Raw genomic sequence first — 15,137 nt, 5'->3', positions numbered from 1 at the left:
TTTTTTCTGTCTGTATGGTCCACGCATATAAACGGTTTCAGGCATACCTCAGAGATACTGTGGGTTTGGTTCCAGACCACAGAAATAAAGCAAATACTGAAATAAAGCGAGTCACATGAATTGTTTTTGTTTCCCAGTGCATATAAAAGTTATGTTTATACTACACTTTAGGCTATTAAGTGTGCAATAGCGTTCTGTCTAAAAAGCAATGATACCTTAATTTAAAAATATTTTGTTCCTAGAAAATGCTAATCATCATCTGAACCTTCAGCGAGTTGTAATCTTTGTGCTGGTGGAGGGTTTGAAATATTGCAAGAATTACCAAAATGTGACATAGACACATTAAGTGAGTAAATGCTATTGCAAAAATGGCACTGATAGACTTACTTAATGCAGGGTTGCACAAACCTTCAATTTGTAAAAAACACAATATCTGTGAAGCGCAATAAAGTGAAGTGCAATAAAACAAGGTTGCCTGTATGTTGATTTTTTTTTTTTTTTAGTATAAAATCAATTGCTTTTCTGGATTGAAATCCACTTTGTCATGATGTATTTTTTTTATATTGTATGATTGGATATGCTAAAATTTAAGAGTTTTTGCCTCTATATTTATGAGGAGTATTGGCGTGTTTACCTATAGTGTCTTTTTTTTGGTTTTGGTATCAGGTTAATTCTTGCCTCATAGAAGGATTTGGAAAGTTCTCTTATGTTCAATTTTCAGGACAAGTTACTAAGAAATTGGTATTATTTCTTCCTTGAGTGTTTCTTCCATTGAAGCCATCTGGATTGGCTCTTTTTTTTGGTGGGAAGGTTTTAAACTTGAATACATTTAGAGTTATCTGGTTTTCCTTGAGTGAGGTTTTTTTTTTTTTTTTTTTTTTTTTGCGGTGCATGGGCCTCTCACTGTTGGGGCCTCTCCCGTTGTGGAGCACAGGCTCCGGATGTGCAGGCTCAGTGGCCGTGGCTCACGGGCCCAGCTGCTCCGCGGCATATGGGATCTTCCCAGACCGGGGCACGAACCCGCGTCCTCTGCATCGGCAGGCGGACTCTCAACCACTGTGCCACCAGGGAAGCCCGACCCTTGAGTGAGTTTTGATAGCTTTATTGTTCTAAGAATTCCATTTAAGTTGTTAAATTTATTGGCATGCAATAGTTCCTAACATTCCCTTATTATATTATATTTATTTTCTTTTTACTGAAGTGAAATTCACATACTACACAATTAATCATTTTAAAGTGTACAATTCAGTGACATTCAGTGAATTCAACAGTGTTGTGCAACCACCACCCAGTTTTAGACTTTTTCAAAGTCTGAGACTTTTTCATCACCCCAGAGAAACACCCCACACCCACTAATTAATCACTCTCCATATTCCCCTTTCCCCATCATCTGGACACCACTAATCTGCTTCCTATCTCTGTGGATTTACCTATTCTGGATATTTCATGTAAACGGGATCATACAATATGTGACCTTTTATGTCTGGCTTCTTTCTTTGAACATAATGTTTTCAAGGTTCGTCTGAGTTGTAGCATGTATCAGCACTTCACTGCTTTTTATGGCCACAGAATATTCCATTGTTTGGGCATATTACAATTAGTTTATCCATTCATTCATTGATGGACATTTGAGTTGTTTCCGCATTTTGGCTATTGTGAATAATGATGCTATGAACAATATCTGTTTGATTCTCTCTTTTCAGTTCTTTTGGATGTATACCTAAGAGTGGAATTGCTGAGTCATATGATAATTCTGTGTTTTGCTTTGTGAGGAACCGGCAAACTGTTTTCCACAGAGGCTGCACAGTTTTACATTATCACCAGTAATATCTGAAGGTGCTTATTTCTCCATGTCCTCACCAACACTTGAGTGTATATTGTGTTGTTATTGTATGGAGTGCCCTAGAAATGTCAGTTATGTGAAGCTGGGTGACAGTGTTGTTTGAGTTCCCTATAGCTTTTACTGACCTTCTGTCTAGTTGTTTTGACCCCTTTATTAGTATGTAATGCCTTTTATTATATACTTCTGATAATATTCTTTGCACCAACATCTACTTTTTCTGATGTTAATATAGCCATTCCAACTTTCTTTTGATCAAGTTTAGCATGGTACATCTTTTTCCATCCCTTTTATTTTAATCTATTTGTATATTTATTTTTAAAGTGGGTTTCCTATAAATATTGTATAGTGAGGTCCTGTTTTTTATCTTGTCTTAAAAATCTCTGTATTCTAATTAGGTTGTTTTAGACCACTTATACTTAATATGATTATTGATATGATTGAATTTAAATCTATCATTTTGCTGTTGGTTTTCTACTTGTCCCATTTGCTATACGATCCTCTTTTTTTTCTTTTTTTGACTTATTTTGGGTTGAGTACTATTTATGATCAATTTCATCACCTTTACTAACTTATTAGCTATATTACTTTGTTTTTAGAAGTTGCTTTGGGATTCATTGCATATACCCTTAACTTATCACTGTCTGTCTTCAATTAATATTATACTAGTTCACTTATAGTATAAAACCTAAAAACAATATACTGCCATCTCACTTCTCGTGGCCTTTATGTTACTGTGTCATGCCATTTTACTTCTACACTGCTATAAACCCCACAATACATCGTCATTATTTTTGCTTTAAATAGTCCATTATCTTTTAAAACAATCTTACAAATTAAGAAAAAAGGCTCATATTTATTCATGAATTTTGTTTCCAGTGCTTTTCCTTTCTTTTTGTAGATCTAGATTTCCTTCTGATATCATTTTTCTTCTGTATGATGGACTTACTTTAATATTACTTGTAGTTCAGAAGGGTTGGTGATGAATTATTTTAGCTTTTGTTTATTAGAAAAAGTCTTCATTTTGTCTTTGTATTGAAAGTTATTTTCACTGTTTATGGTATTTCAGCTTGACAGTTTTTTCCTTCATTACTTTAGAGATGTCATTCCATTGACTTCTGGCTTGCATTGTTTCTGGGAAGTCCTTGTCCACCATGTCTGTGTTTGTCCCTCTGTACATAATGTTCTTTTTTCTCTGGCTGCTTTTAAGATTTCCTCTTTGGGTAAGTTGATTACGATGTAACTCGATTTGATTTTCTTCATGTTTTCTTCTGCTTGGAGATTGTTGACCTTCTTGGATTTATGGGTTCATAATTTTCATCAATTTTTGAAAATTTTTTTGTCATTATTTCTTTAAATACATTTTTGTCCCATCCTGTTCTTCCCCCCTGAGTTTTAAATTACACAAATATTTCTGTGTTTTTAGGGAAGAGGGAGTCTTTCCCTATGTTTCATTTTAGATCATTTCTGTCTGCACAGATTGTTTTTCTGCACATTGACTAATCTTTCCTTTTCTAGTGTCTAATGTGATGTTAATGCCATCTAGCGTATTTTTCATTTCAGATATATTTTTCATCTCTAGGTGTTTGATTTGGGTCTTTTTAAAAATGCTTTTCATGTCTCTCCTACATGTTATGCTTTCCTCTATCTTCTTGAACATATACAATGTGTTTATAATGGCTGTTTTAAGGACCTTATGTGCTAATTATTTCCTTGGGTAATTTTCTGGTTCTTTTTCTTACTGATCAACTATCCTCATTATGAGATATATTCTCATGCTTCTTTGCATCCATGGTATTTTTTAAATGAATGAAAGACATCATGATTGTATATTGTTGGGCTTTGTATCCTTTTAAATATTTTAAACTTTCCTCTTCAAATGTATTTGTTACTTGGAAAGTTTAGACCCTTCAGCGGCTTGTTGTTGAGCATTATTAGGCAGTACCTAGTTTAGTTGATGCTCATGTGGCCCTGCCACTGGGGCTGTGCTCTTGCAAGTGCCAAGCCCAGTGGCCCCCGTGTCACAGGTTCCCTAGTCTGGTTGTTGGGAGTGTGGTCCGTTCCTGGAGCTGCAGCAGTCACAGCGATCCTTTGTCCTGCTTCTCGCTGCTGTGCCTTCCCTGGCCTCAGGCACATGCGCTGATCAGCGTCTGGCACAGACCCAAGCGAACTCCCACCAGTCTCTGGAGCGTTTCTCAGCTCTCTCCTTTCTGGTCCTCTGCCCTGATTCTCGCTGCTGTTGCCTCCTTGAACCTCAGCTGTTTCCTCATCTCAGGACTCGCCCAGGTTTGCCTAGGTTCCCCCTTCCTGCACTGTGGCCTCATGACCCTCCCAGAGCTGTAGGCTGGGCAACCAGGATGCATCATCACATGCGTTTCCTCCCTTGGGGTCATTGTCCTGTGCTCCCTGTTGTCTCACGTCTGAAGACCCTTGTCTCATGTCTTTTGGCTGGTTCTTCATTGTTAGAGGCTGGAGAGTTCCTCCTCTTCTGTCATGGCTGGAAGTGGATGTGTCTAACGTTCGCCTGGTCTTCAGTCCTCACTGGACAGATGCCTCTGGGCTGCCTGGAGGAGGCTCGGGCAGAGCTATTTACCTGCCCATAGAGTCTGCACAGGCCGGGCTCGGAGGTCCTGCTGTCTGGGCAGAGCCCTCTTCAGACTTGGAACTGAGACCATGTGGGGGGGCATCTGGGTGGGGGGTCCTACCTGCACCTCATCGTGGTCTTCTCCTTACTGCTTCCCACAGACTTAAAGGGGTCTGGGGGTCAGCGCTGCCCTAGACTTCCAGCAGGCTTAGGACTGTGGGCCAGGGTTCAGGGGAGCCTGGGCTCTGAGCGTTTATTGGTACCTTTTAAGTTCCAGACTCAGTTTAGAATCTAACCACCTTTCATGGGATTTTTTTCTCTTGGAGACTGCCTTTGACCTTCCAAATAACTAACTTTGACTACATTCTTTTAAAAATCTCTTTAGTTTGATAAGACTTGATATCTAAGATGATAGATCATTCTTTGGGTTATTTTCTACCTATGATTTCCAGTTATAATAATTTTTTTAACCTGTTTACAGGGCTGCCTACAGACAAAGAAGCTCTTCACATGGTTCCATGTAAGTACTGCTTCTTATGATGCTGTTGGAGAGGTATGTCTTTAAATTAAGTGATTCTTTTCACGTCAGTTGAGTTGTAAAGTCGTGCTTGCATATGAAGCCATGTGTCTTGCTGACTCTCCTTATGGCCTGGTTTCATGTCACATGAGGCATGTGTTACAGCTCAGGTGCAGCAGCAGTGTCCATGATGTGCACATTATCCCTTCTGGCTTCTGTAGAACCAATATTTAAAAAGAGGGAGCTTCCTCCTTTTGTTCTAACCTTTCTTCTTCAGAGTCAACCTGACTAAATTGTCCAGCAGGGGCCTGAGAGCCAGTTGTTAGCGTGGGCTGAGTGGACAGTGCCTTTGTCCCGTGTTACAGCAGTGACAAGTGTGTGCTGTGGCCATGATGGCATTGTGCACCATGGGCACCTCTTTGTGGCCGTGACTCCAGTTTTGCAAAACTACCTTGAAAGGATTCCTTTTAAATTTATCATTAAGATGCCTTTGTTTTTCTGAAGCTTATAAATGTTATTTTCTAAAAGTTTTCAGTGGTCTTGCCCAGAAGGCTTGTGTGTTCAGGCTGGCGGCTGATGTCATGCAGTGCCGGCTCTGCTCACATGAGCCCCTCACCGTGCCCTGCAGGGCAGGTGCTGTTGTTCTGCGCACTTCTCAAGGCTCGGGGGGACGACGTCTCTGTGCTCTTGGGTGGTGAGACGGGGGTCTGAGCCGAGGCCTCCGACCTCATGGGCCCGCGTCCACATCGCGATGGCAGGATAAGCGGGAGCTGCCTCGATGACGGGATGTGGGCTCCAGAGTTGGTGTCTGCCCTTCTCTTCCTGGTGGCCTTGACTGCTGCCCTGAGTGGCTGCCGTGGGGTCCGGGGCTCAGCCGATCCTGATCGGAGAGCGCTCGCTATGAGCACCACAGTGACCTTCCGGTCTTGTCGCCTCAGTCCCCTCAGGAGACATGAGGGACGGTGGCGAGGAGTCAGGGAGCATGCGCACACGGGGACTTAGGGCGGGTGGGTAACTGGACGCCCGACAGTTGAAGGGGAAAGTTCTTAGGTAACAAATTGCTTGAGCAAAGACCTTAATTGCCCTTTCATTCATTCAGTAAATATTGATAGGGCCAGCCACGCTTCTGGAATTCCAGCTTCCTTTATTACATCTGTGGGGGGTCACACAACATAAAAGTAATAAGCAGATGCATCACGTAGTGTGCCAGTTGGTGAGCTTGCCGGGGAGGAACAGAGAAGGGTCGGGGTCGGAGGTGCGAGGGCAGTTGATGGGGGTCAGGGCGGCCCCCGGGAAGGGGCATCTGAGCAGAGCCTTGGAGACACCGGGGTGGCCCCTGTGGGTGGTGGCGGGTGAAGGGCTCCAGGCCCAGGGGAGCCAGCGAGCGAAGGGGCGGGGCCCAGAGATGAGGGCAGCGGGGACACATGGGGGCCCTTGCTCACTGCGGGCAATGCTGCTGAGTGTGGGAGCGGCGAGTGGGTAGTCTTTTTTCTCCGTGTTGGATTGTTTTTTCAAACTAAAGCTGTTATAATACCTGCTTCTTAGAGGACATCCAAATCCCAACTGGCTTGGGACCAACTTTGTAATTGTGCAAATCTGGATCTAATTTTCACAGAAATACCGAGGGAAGGGCCTCTGGAACTCAGGCATATAAACAACACCCTGTGTGTGCTGGGCCTCTCTCTCCCCTAGACTTTGGTGTTGCCCACATCCCTTCCCCTGGCAGGCAGGGCAGTCTGACCGGCCTGCAGTTCTGGAAACAGCCAGCATGCTTGGGTGGGGCGGGCTGGCCCAGGCTACTCCCCCTGTGCGTGTGCAAGGCCCCAAGGGCCTAGTGTGGGCGCTAGAGGAGGCCCTGGCACCCAGGCAGAGGCAGTGCGAGCTGGCAGGACTGTGATTCCATGGGACTGCGAATCCCCTGAGGCTTGGTTAAGGAAAGGCAGCAGGCTTTTTATAGGGCGCCTGTGGCCTCTTCTGTGAGCGGGGAGGGAGCTGTTAGGGGCACTGAGCTGGCTGGAACAGAGATGAGTCCGCTTCCATGGCAATCTTAATCTCGATTGAGCCCTGCAGAGTCTTCCTGTGGGATTTCTGGGTGGGGGTGGGGGGTGACGAGCCAGAAGGGAACTCATCTGCAGTGGATGTTCCCCAGAGGACGTGGTGGCTCCGGAAGAACTTGTTTTTCCATTTGCACATCTTCCGAGAACTTTCCACACTTCCTTAGAGTCGGGCAAAGGGCAGGGAACAGCCGCAGACAGGCCTTTCCCCACCGCTGTGTGTGCCTGTGCTCAGATCCGGCTGGGACCCTGACCCCGGTTTGTTTAGCGGGGACCTGGGCTCCCCCAGCCTGCCCCATGCTCGGGGATGGGCCTTCGGCCACACTAAGATCAGGGAATCAGCAAATAGTGATAACGAAAAACGTTGTTGAAATTTTTATTTACTTTGAAGTCTTTTATTCTTTGTAATACTGAGAAAGATTATTTGCTTTCTAGGCTTCCCTCCACCCCTGCCCTGCATTAAGATAATGACTTTCACTACACAATTGGAAAATATGAAAAAGAACTTTAAAACTCACCTATAGTGAGGGCAGACAGAGCCCCCTGACAGGCACTCCTCCAGCAGGGCCTCCTTCCCCCCACACTAGCCGTGTCCTTCTTGCTGACCCTCCACCTGCAGCCTGCGGTTCACAGGGCAGCCCTGTAACCACCTTCTCACAAACAACCCTGGTCTTTCCTGTCCCTCCACTGTCCCCTCCATGCAACAGCAGTGTGGTGTTGCCCGGGAGACCATGCAGCCCTGAAGACTGGCCAAGGGCCTGGGGGACCCCAAGCCCGCCCCAACCCAGCCTCGCCTCAGCCCCTAGTAGGTGTGCTTTTATCTGAGGCCCTTCTTGTGCATCTGATCTTTCTTCCTCAGATTTCTAATGTAATCAGGTTTCAGTCTCAGCTGATGACCGCGCCTCGTAATTCAAGGAGAAAAGCGGAAATAGGAAAATTGTGGAAAGCCTGATTAAAATGCAGTCAGACTCTCAGCCCCGCTCCCACACCTGGACAAACCGCTTCCCCACCCTGGCTGCAGGCTGGAGGGTGGAGCGGAGGCCCCGGCACAGCAGAGGGGACTGTCCTAGACAGGAGGTGGGGCCTCGCTCAAGTGGATTCTGGAGCCCTGTGGCCCCAGCCCCTACCCAGCCGGTCCCCAGAGCACTGGCAGCCTGGGGTGGGCCTTTGGGCGCGGGTTGGTGGAGCAGGCAGGCTGATGGGCTCAGGTGCTGCCGTTAGGGTGGGGGGGCAGGGGGATGAGGCTCCGGGAGAAGATTGTGGGCTGCGTCCTGCTATGCTTGAGGGATCAGAGGCCCGTGGGTCCCTGGCTGAGAGTTTGGAGGTAAAGTAACACTAAGTACATAGAAAATTATGCAAACAAGCAAGCCTCTCACTCACTCCAGGAAACACATGGACAAGAGGGAGATGCAGTGTGAGGTGTGAAGAGCAGGTCCGGCGCTGCCTGTGGTCCCTGCTGACAGCCGGTGGACGGAGGTGTAGCCCTTGGAGGGACAGGGGGAGGGTGTGGGTGGGGTGGAGGTTCACCCTCAGGCTCTAGGAGGAAGCTAGTGGGTGACACACAAGACCCTGGAGTCAAGAAGAGCCATACAAAGCCGGTCATTAGAACTGAGGAGAGAAATAGCAAAAGAGGGAAAAAGAGCAAGACGCCTGTGGGGCAGAGGCGGGCAGAGGGCAAGCAACACGGCTCCCCATCAGCTCTGTGGAACTCTGACGTTTAAAACTATGTACGTTTATAATTTTGTTAAAAATAAAAAGTAAAAGGTTATATTGCAAATGCTGTTTCACACCCCAGAATTTGAAAGCAGCCCCCCAGCCCCTCCGCTGTCTGCTTCTGCCAGGCCGAGCTCCCCTGCATGGCCATCTGGCCCTCCCAGCGGGGCTGTGTCTTCACCACTTGGCCAGATTGTGTGGCCCCTGCCTTGCCGAATCTGGTAGATCTTTCTCCTTGGGGAGCTGAGCTCTGCAGCTTTAGGCCAGCAGGGCCGCCCCTTCTGGTGTTGTGTTCTTTCAAAGGCTCCAGGACCCTGTGCTCTCCTGGTTTTGCATGTTTGTTGTGCGTCACCTCCTCCTGCTTCCCCCGCCTCCCCACCACACGTGAGTCCGCCTTGACGCACAGCACATTCTCGGTGCTCAGAGAGGACCCCGCTGATGGTCGGTGCTTGTGGACTACGGGGTCCAAGGCACTGCTGCAGACATTTTATTCTGTTTCACTCCAGGTTCTGCCTCTGGGGTTAAGCTGCATGCCTACTTCTGTGCTCTGCTTTTAAACAGAATGGTATACGGCAAAATGTTCCACGTTACCATTTGAAAACATTATTTTTAAAAGGTTCCACTATATGGATGTAGGTATTCTTTTGTTAAATCACTTCATTTCTGTTCAATATTTGGATTGTTTTTAGATCTGGCACTAGTGTCGGTAGTCGTGAGCTGAGTTTCCTTGTGCATAACACGTCAGTCTCCCCCTTCCCGAGGTGGTATTGCGGTGTTCGTCCACGTGCAATCCTGGGTCAGAGGAGAGGGACATTTTAAAAGAGGCATAATGTGCGATTGCCCAGTTGCTCTCGAGATGGTAGATTACAGCAGCGTGAGTGCCTGGGCTCCTGGCCCCTGAAAACCTGGGGCTTTATGCGTCTCTAAAAGCCGAAAAGAAGTACAAGCGGGTTGAGCTTTTCAACTAGAGCCGGTGTGTCCTTCCCCATATTTTACTGAAGACATTCAGCTTTTATGTTTGCAGCTTTTATTTTCCCCAAAGAGTCATTCACCTTTTAATCTGACGTTGGCGTTTGGAGCCATTACATCAGTATTTTCCTCTGTGATATCATCTTCTGTGGCATTTACATTTGGAAAATCCTTTCCGCTCCTGAAATGTGGGTAGTCACTTCTGTTTTCTTTTCTGCTTTTACTTTTTGCATTGACATGTGTAATCCACTTGGGATTTAATTTGATATATGTTATTGGGTGAATATATGTTATTTGTGCTTACAGATATTGAAAACACTATTTATTAAAAATTACTTCATTTTCCCTGTGATTTGTGCTGCTCCTTTTGTCCTATGTGTGCATCTTATATGATAACGTTGTATATACTAGTGTCTATTTCTGAATTCTCTAACTGATCTGTTTGCTCTTGTGCTGGTACACTGCTTTATTTATTTTAGTTGTATGGTATATTTATTTTGGCTATTCTTGGCTACTCAATTTCTAGATGAACTTTAGGATGATTTTCAAGTTAGAAAGCTAATCAGATTGGGATTTCATTTCAAATGCATCAACCTATAATTTAAATGGCAAACAGCTGATATTTTAGCAATATTCAGTTTTTAAAAGAGGAAGATATTCTATTTCTTCATTTATTCCATTATTAGCCTTCCGTTATATTTTATAGCTTTCTTGCTGTAGGTTTTCTCTTTTGAGCTCTTTTCTAACTTATTTATATTATCTATTTATTGTAATTGGAATTTTTCCTATTACATTTCTCTAATATTTAATAATGTATAGGCAAGATATCAATTTTTATGTACTGCATGCGGCCATGCTTTTAATTGCAATAGGTTTGTCAGTTGAATTTTGACTTATTCCTGACTTGACCCAAATGTTTTCACCGTGAACTTCACAGTGCTTGCTGTGGCTGTCTGTCCGGTACATTATGTTCATCAAGTTACACAAGTTTCCTTCTGTTGCTCTTCTATTAAGTTGTTTTTTGAAATCAAAAATAAAAGTTGCATTTTACTAAATGCTCACTGCTGTTATTAAGATAGTCACAGGATTTCCTCCTTTTATCTCTTAGTGTAGAGAATTCCAGTGATGAAATTCCAAGTGTTGATTCTTGGAATAAATCCTGTTAGGTCTTATTGATACTTTTTAATCTCTTCCAATTGTAATACCTTTCCAGTATTTTATTTGGGCTAGAATGAGGGTTAATAATAGGGTTAGGGCTGGAGTTCAGGCTAGTACTAGGATTGGGTTCGTGTGAACCTTAGTTATTGTAAAGGTTCATGTGAGCATTACGGTGTGGACCAGGGTGATATGCTCTCTATGTTTCTGTGTCGGACCCAAGGGAGAAATGCCCTGGGGCTTCAGGGAGCCTGGCTCCAACCTGAGGGCAGCTACTGTGGAGCCGTGAGTACCGAGAGCAGCAGCTGAGCCCATGGGGGACATGACTCTGCTGGCACACAGAGTGCCCCAAACACGGTGGCTTTAATGTGGTCAAGGTCGGTTCCCTTGGCTGTAACAGGCCTGGGGTGGATGGGCTGGGCTCCACGAGGCTCCCTTTTCAGAGGCCACGCCCACCCCCACGCTCTGGGTGGCCTGTCACTCTGTGGTCCTCCCTTGCTCTGTTGGCTTGACCTCTAGCTGCAACTACTCAGCCGGTGGGAAACAGAAGGGGCGCGATGGAAGGCAAGCAACTGCCTTTTCAGGATGAGAAGCCCGAGTTATAGCAGCTGCGTCACAGTCCACAGGACCGCCGCATGCTAACGGTGTTCTGTGGCACCCAGTGGGTTGCGGCAGAGCTAACGCAGGACAGCTGTGTGCCAGCAGCGGGCTATGGACCAGGGGTGCACTAGCCGTGCGCCGCGGAGGTTCCCACACCCCCGGAGGCTGGGCCAGCGCTGTGCAGCCACAGCTCTGCTGCCACGGAGGAGGGAGAGGGGTCTGGGGGAACGACCAGCCATCTGCACAGGCAGGGATGAGGTGTGTGAAGTGTGAGAGGAAAGGACGGCAGAGGAGCCCACCGGCTATGAGGGCGGGAGGGAGGGAGCCCCACCCGGCCGCTTCCCGGCCCCAGGACGCTGGCAGCGGTTCTGGCATCTGTGGTGCATCGTCCTGCCGCCCCCCTGCCCCCGCCACGCCAAGATAGCAGGGCCTGCAGGACGGGGCGGCGGTGGGCACCAGCCACTGTGGAATCGTGGAGACGCAGAGCTCGTGCTCCACGAGGGAAGGCGTTCCCCCATCCTCTGGAGGAGCTCGAGGAGCGAAGGACAAGTGCGGGGGCTGCAGCGGCGCGGGGCTGACTCTGCGGCTCCCCCGCCTCCCTTGCAAGGTTCTCACTCGCTCTTCCTTCCGCCAGGTGCCTCACAGGCCTGGCACCTCCCCTGGGGTGCTGCCCTACTGGGCCCACCGAGGCCTTAAGGCACCTGTTCCCTCCCTTCCTTCCTTCCTTCTCTTGGCTTTTCTTTCTTTTTCCGTCGAGCAGGTTCAGTCTGGGCTCTTTTTTCTGCCCTTGGAGACGCTGGCGAGTGCTGTTGCCCCAGAGCAGCCTGGCGTGAAGAAGGGCTGATAGGGTTTCGCGGGATGACTCATTCCTTCCTCCCTCCGCTGCCTGCGCGTGGCCAGGCTGTCTGGCGGCCCTGCGCCAGAAACAGTGATGGAGCTGGAGCTGTGTGGCTGGCCCGTGGGGCCGGGGAGGCGTGCGGGGCTGGAGGACGAGTGGCCGCTGGGTATACTTCAGACAAGCAGGAGCCAGCCTCTCTGTGTGCTTTATTTACAAACGTGCCGCGCGTTCAGTAGGCAGCTGGCGGCTTAACCCTTGCTCTAGCGAGAGGGGGCTAGGTGTGCCCCGGGGTGGAGGGCTGTGCCTCACCTTCAGCCCTGGTTAGAGCAGCCTGGTGTTTTCTGCCCTGGGGAGTGTGTTGCACGGCCACAGGGGCCAAGGATGCTTCTACTTCTCCAGTTAAACAGACTAGCTCTGCTTATTCAGGCCTCCATGTTCTTTCTCCGAAACTCAAGTGGCACTTATGGGTTATACCATTCGGTTTAGCGTGCGCTCCCAGGCACTCTGGCATCAGGGAGGCTGTCTTCTCTTTGATGTGAGGAGTAACCGTTGGCACGCTCCAGTAACGCTGAGCTGGAAAGAGGTTTTCAGTGTGGGCCTTCACCTTGTCCAAGAGCTCTGGCTGTTTCACTCTTTCAGGGCACAAGGCTATCACCCCCTGTAACCGAGTCTCTGTGCTTGATTTTACCCACCTGTCTCCCAGCTCTGCATCCTAGCATGCCTTTCATGAAAGGCCTCAGCACCACTGAGTGCACGTGCTCCGTCTGCGTGGAGCCGGGGCCTCAGGCCAAACCCAGCAGGCTGGGTGCAGCTGGAGCGCAGCTGTTCCTGGGCGCACAGCAGTGAGCTCTTCTCATTGTCCCCTGTATTAATTGGGCAGAGTGTGGGTGAAAATCATGGGAAGAGAACCTTCCAGTAGGATGCCTCCTGGGCCAGTGGAGTCAGCCTGGGGGTCCGGAGACGGGTTGTGCTTCCAGCCCTTCTCCCGGATCACCCTGTGACCTTGGCACCTTGGCTAGGTCATTGTCCCCGTCTGTGCTGCTTCTCCATCTGTGAGACTGCATCTCCTTACCTGTCCTGCCCAGTCCCAGAGCAGGAGGTCCAGGCCATTTAAGCTTCTACGGAGAGGGCAGGGAGCGTCAGGGTCTTTCCAGGGGTAAATATATGACCGTATGAGAAGATGGTCATAGTACTTGCTGTGTTCCAGGCAGAAGTTCCTCCCTGGGTCCCCACAATTCTCCAAGGCCTCTGATTAGCCTGTTTTGTCAGCAAAGAAACTGAAGTCAGCACCAGAGCAGAGTCAAGTCCAGAGCTCCCCTTCCAGACCTTCTCGTAACCCCTTCACTTCACCACTATTAAATGGTATGAAGTTCAGACTTCAAGTCTCATGGCCAGGTTATCTTCCAGGAAATTGGGCCATTTTCCGTTTTCACAAGCAGTCTTGGAGAGTGCCTGTTATAGCCCAAGGTAACACTGTGCGCTGGTGCAAAAGGTTTTTCTTTTTGTTTGTTTGTTTTTTTCTCTATCAGTGAAGTTTTTTTTTTTAATTGAAGTATAGTTGATTTACAATGTTGTGTTAATTTCTGCTGTATAGCAAAGTGACTCAGTTATACATATATATATACATTATTTTTTAAATATTCTTTTCCATTACAGTTTATCATAGGATATTGAATACAGTTCTCCGTGCCATACAGCAGGACCTTTTTGTTTATTCATTCCATATATAATAGCTTACATCTACTAACCCCAACTTCCCACTCCATCCCTCCCCAGTCCCTTCTCCCTTGGCAGCCACAAGTCTGTTCTCTATGTCTGTGAGTCTGTTTCTGTTTCATAGATAGGTTCATTTGTGTAATATTTCAGATTCCACATATAAGTGATAGCATATGGTATTCGTCTTTCTCTTTCTGACTTACTTTACTCAGTATAATAATCTCTAGTTGCATCCATGTTGCTGCAAATGGCATTATTTCGTTCTTTTTTATGGCTGAGTAGTGTTCCATTGTATATATGTACCACATCTTCTTTATCCATTCATCTGTCAATGGACATTTAGGTTGTTTCCATGTCTTGGCTATTGTGAGTAATGCTGCTGTGAACATTGGGGTATATGTATCTTTTTGAATTAGAGTTTTGTCTGGATATATGCCCAGGAGTGGGATTGCTGGATCATATGGTAATTCTATTTTTTGTTTTCTGAGGAATCTCCATACTGTTTTCCAGAGTGGCTGTACCAACTTACATTTCCACCAACAGGGTAGGAGGGTTCCGTTTTCTCAGCATCCTCTCCAGCATTTGTTATTTGTAGAGTATTTAATGATAGCCATTTTGACTGGTGTGAGGTGGTACCTCATTGTAGTTTTGATTTATATTACCCCTATAATTAGAGATGTTGAGCATCTTTTCATGTGCCTATTGGCTATTTGTATTTCTTCTTTGGAGAATTGTCTCTCTAGGTCTTCTGCCCATTTTTTGATTGGGTTGTTTTTTTTGTTGTTGTTGAGTTGTATGAGCTGTTTGTATATTTGGAATTTAAGCCCTTGTCTCGCATCATTTGCAAATATATTCTCTCAGTCCGTAGATTGTGTTTTCATTTTGTTTGTGGTTTCCTTTGCTGTGCAAAAGCTTGAAAGTTTGATTAGGTCCTATTTGTTTATTTTTGTTTTTATTTCTATTGCCTTGGGAGACTGACCTAAGAAAACATTAGTAGGATTTATGTCAGAGAATGGCAAAACATATTTCTTTTTTCCAGGTTGAGAGGGAAGAAAGTATGGTAAGGTGAGGACTGAAGATGTCCATTGGATTTGGCGTGCCTGAGAGGGAAACTCAGCTCAGTGCTGCCAGAGGATGCCAGGGTCACTGGA

At 46.7% G+C, this 15,137-nt stretch overlaps 1 protein-coding gene across 9 annotated transcripts in view; it reads left to right on the top strand.

Moving 5' to 3' along the window:
* Positions 1-15,137, top strand: part of PCBP3 (poly(rC) binding protein 3) — a 210,704-nt gene that overhangs the window by 76,054 nt on the left and 119,513 nt on the right. For 7 of the 9 annotated variants that reach the window (XM_081235214.1, XM_081235221.1, XM_081235219.1 and 4 more), the window contains exon 2: positions 4,906-4,944. The exons of 1 other annotated variant lie outside the window; for it this stretch is intronic. The gene's annotated coding sequence lies outside the window, so the exon portion shown is untranslated. Of the gene's footprint in view, positions 1-1,814; positions 1,837-4,905; positions 4,945-15,137 lie in introns of those variants that run through there. One more of the 9 variants, XM_081235215.1, reaches the window with a different exon arrangement.

The sequence above is a fragment of the Mesoplodon bidens genome (genome assembly GCF_964165515.1).
Source record: "Mesoplodon bidens genome assembly, chromosome: 5".
In the NCBI taxonomy this organism is placed as follows: domain Eukaryota; kingdom Metazoa; phylum Chordata; class Mammalia; order Artiodactyla; family Ziphiidae; genus Mesoplodon; species Mesoplodon bidens.
This window is presented reverse-complemented; position numbering and strand designations above follow the sequence as displayed.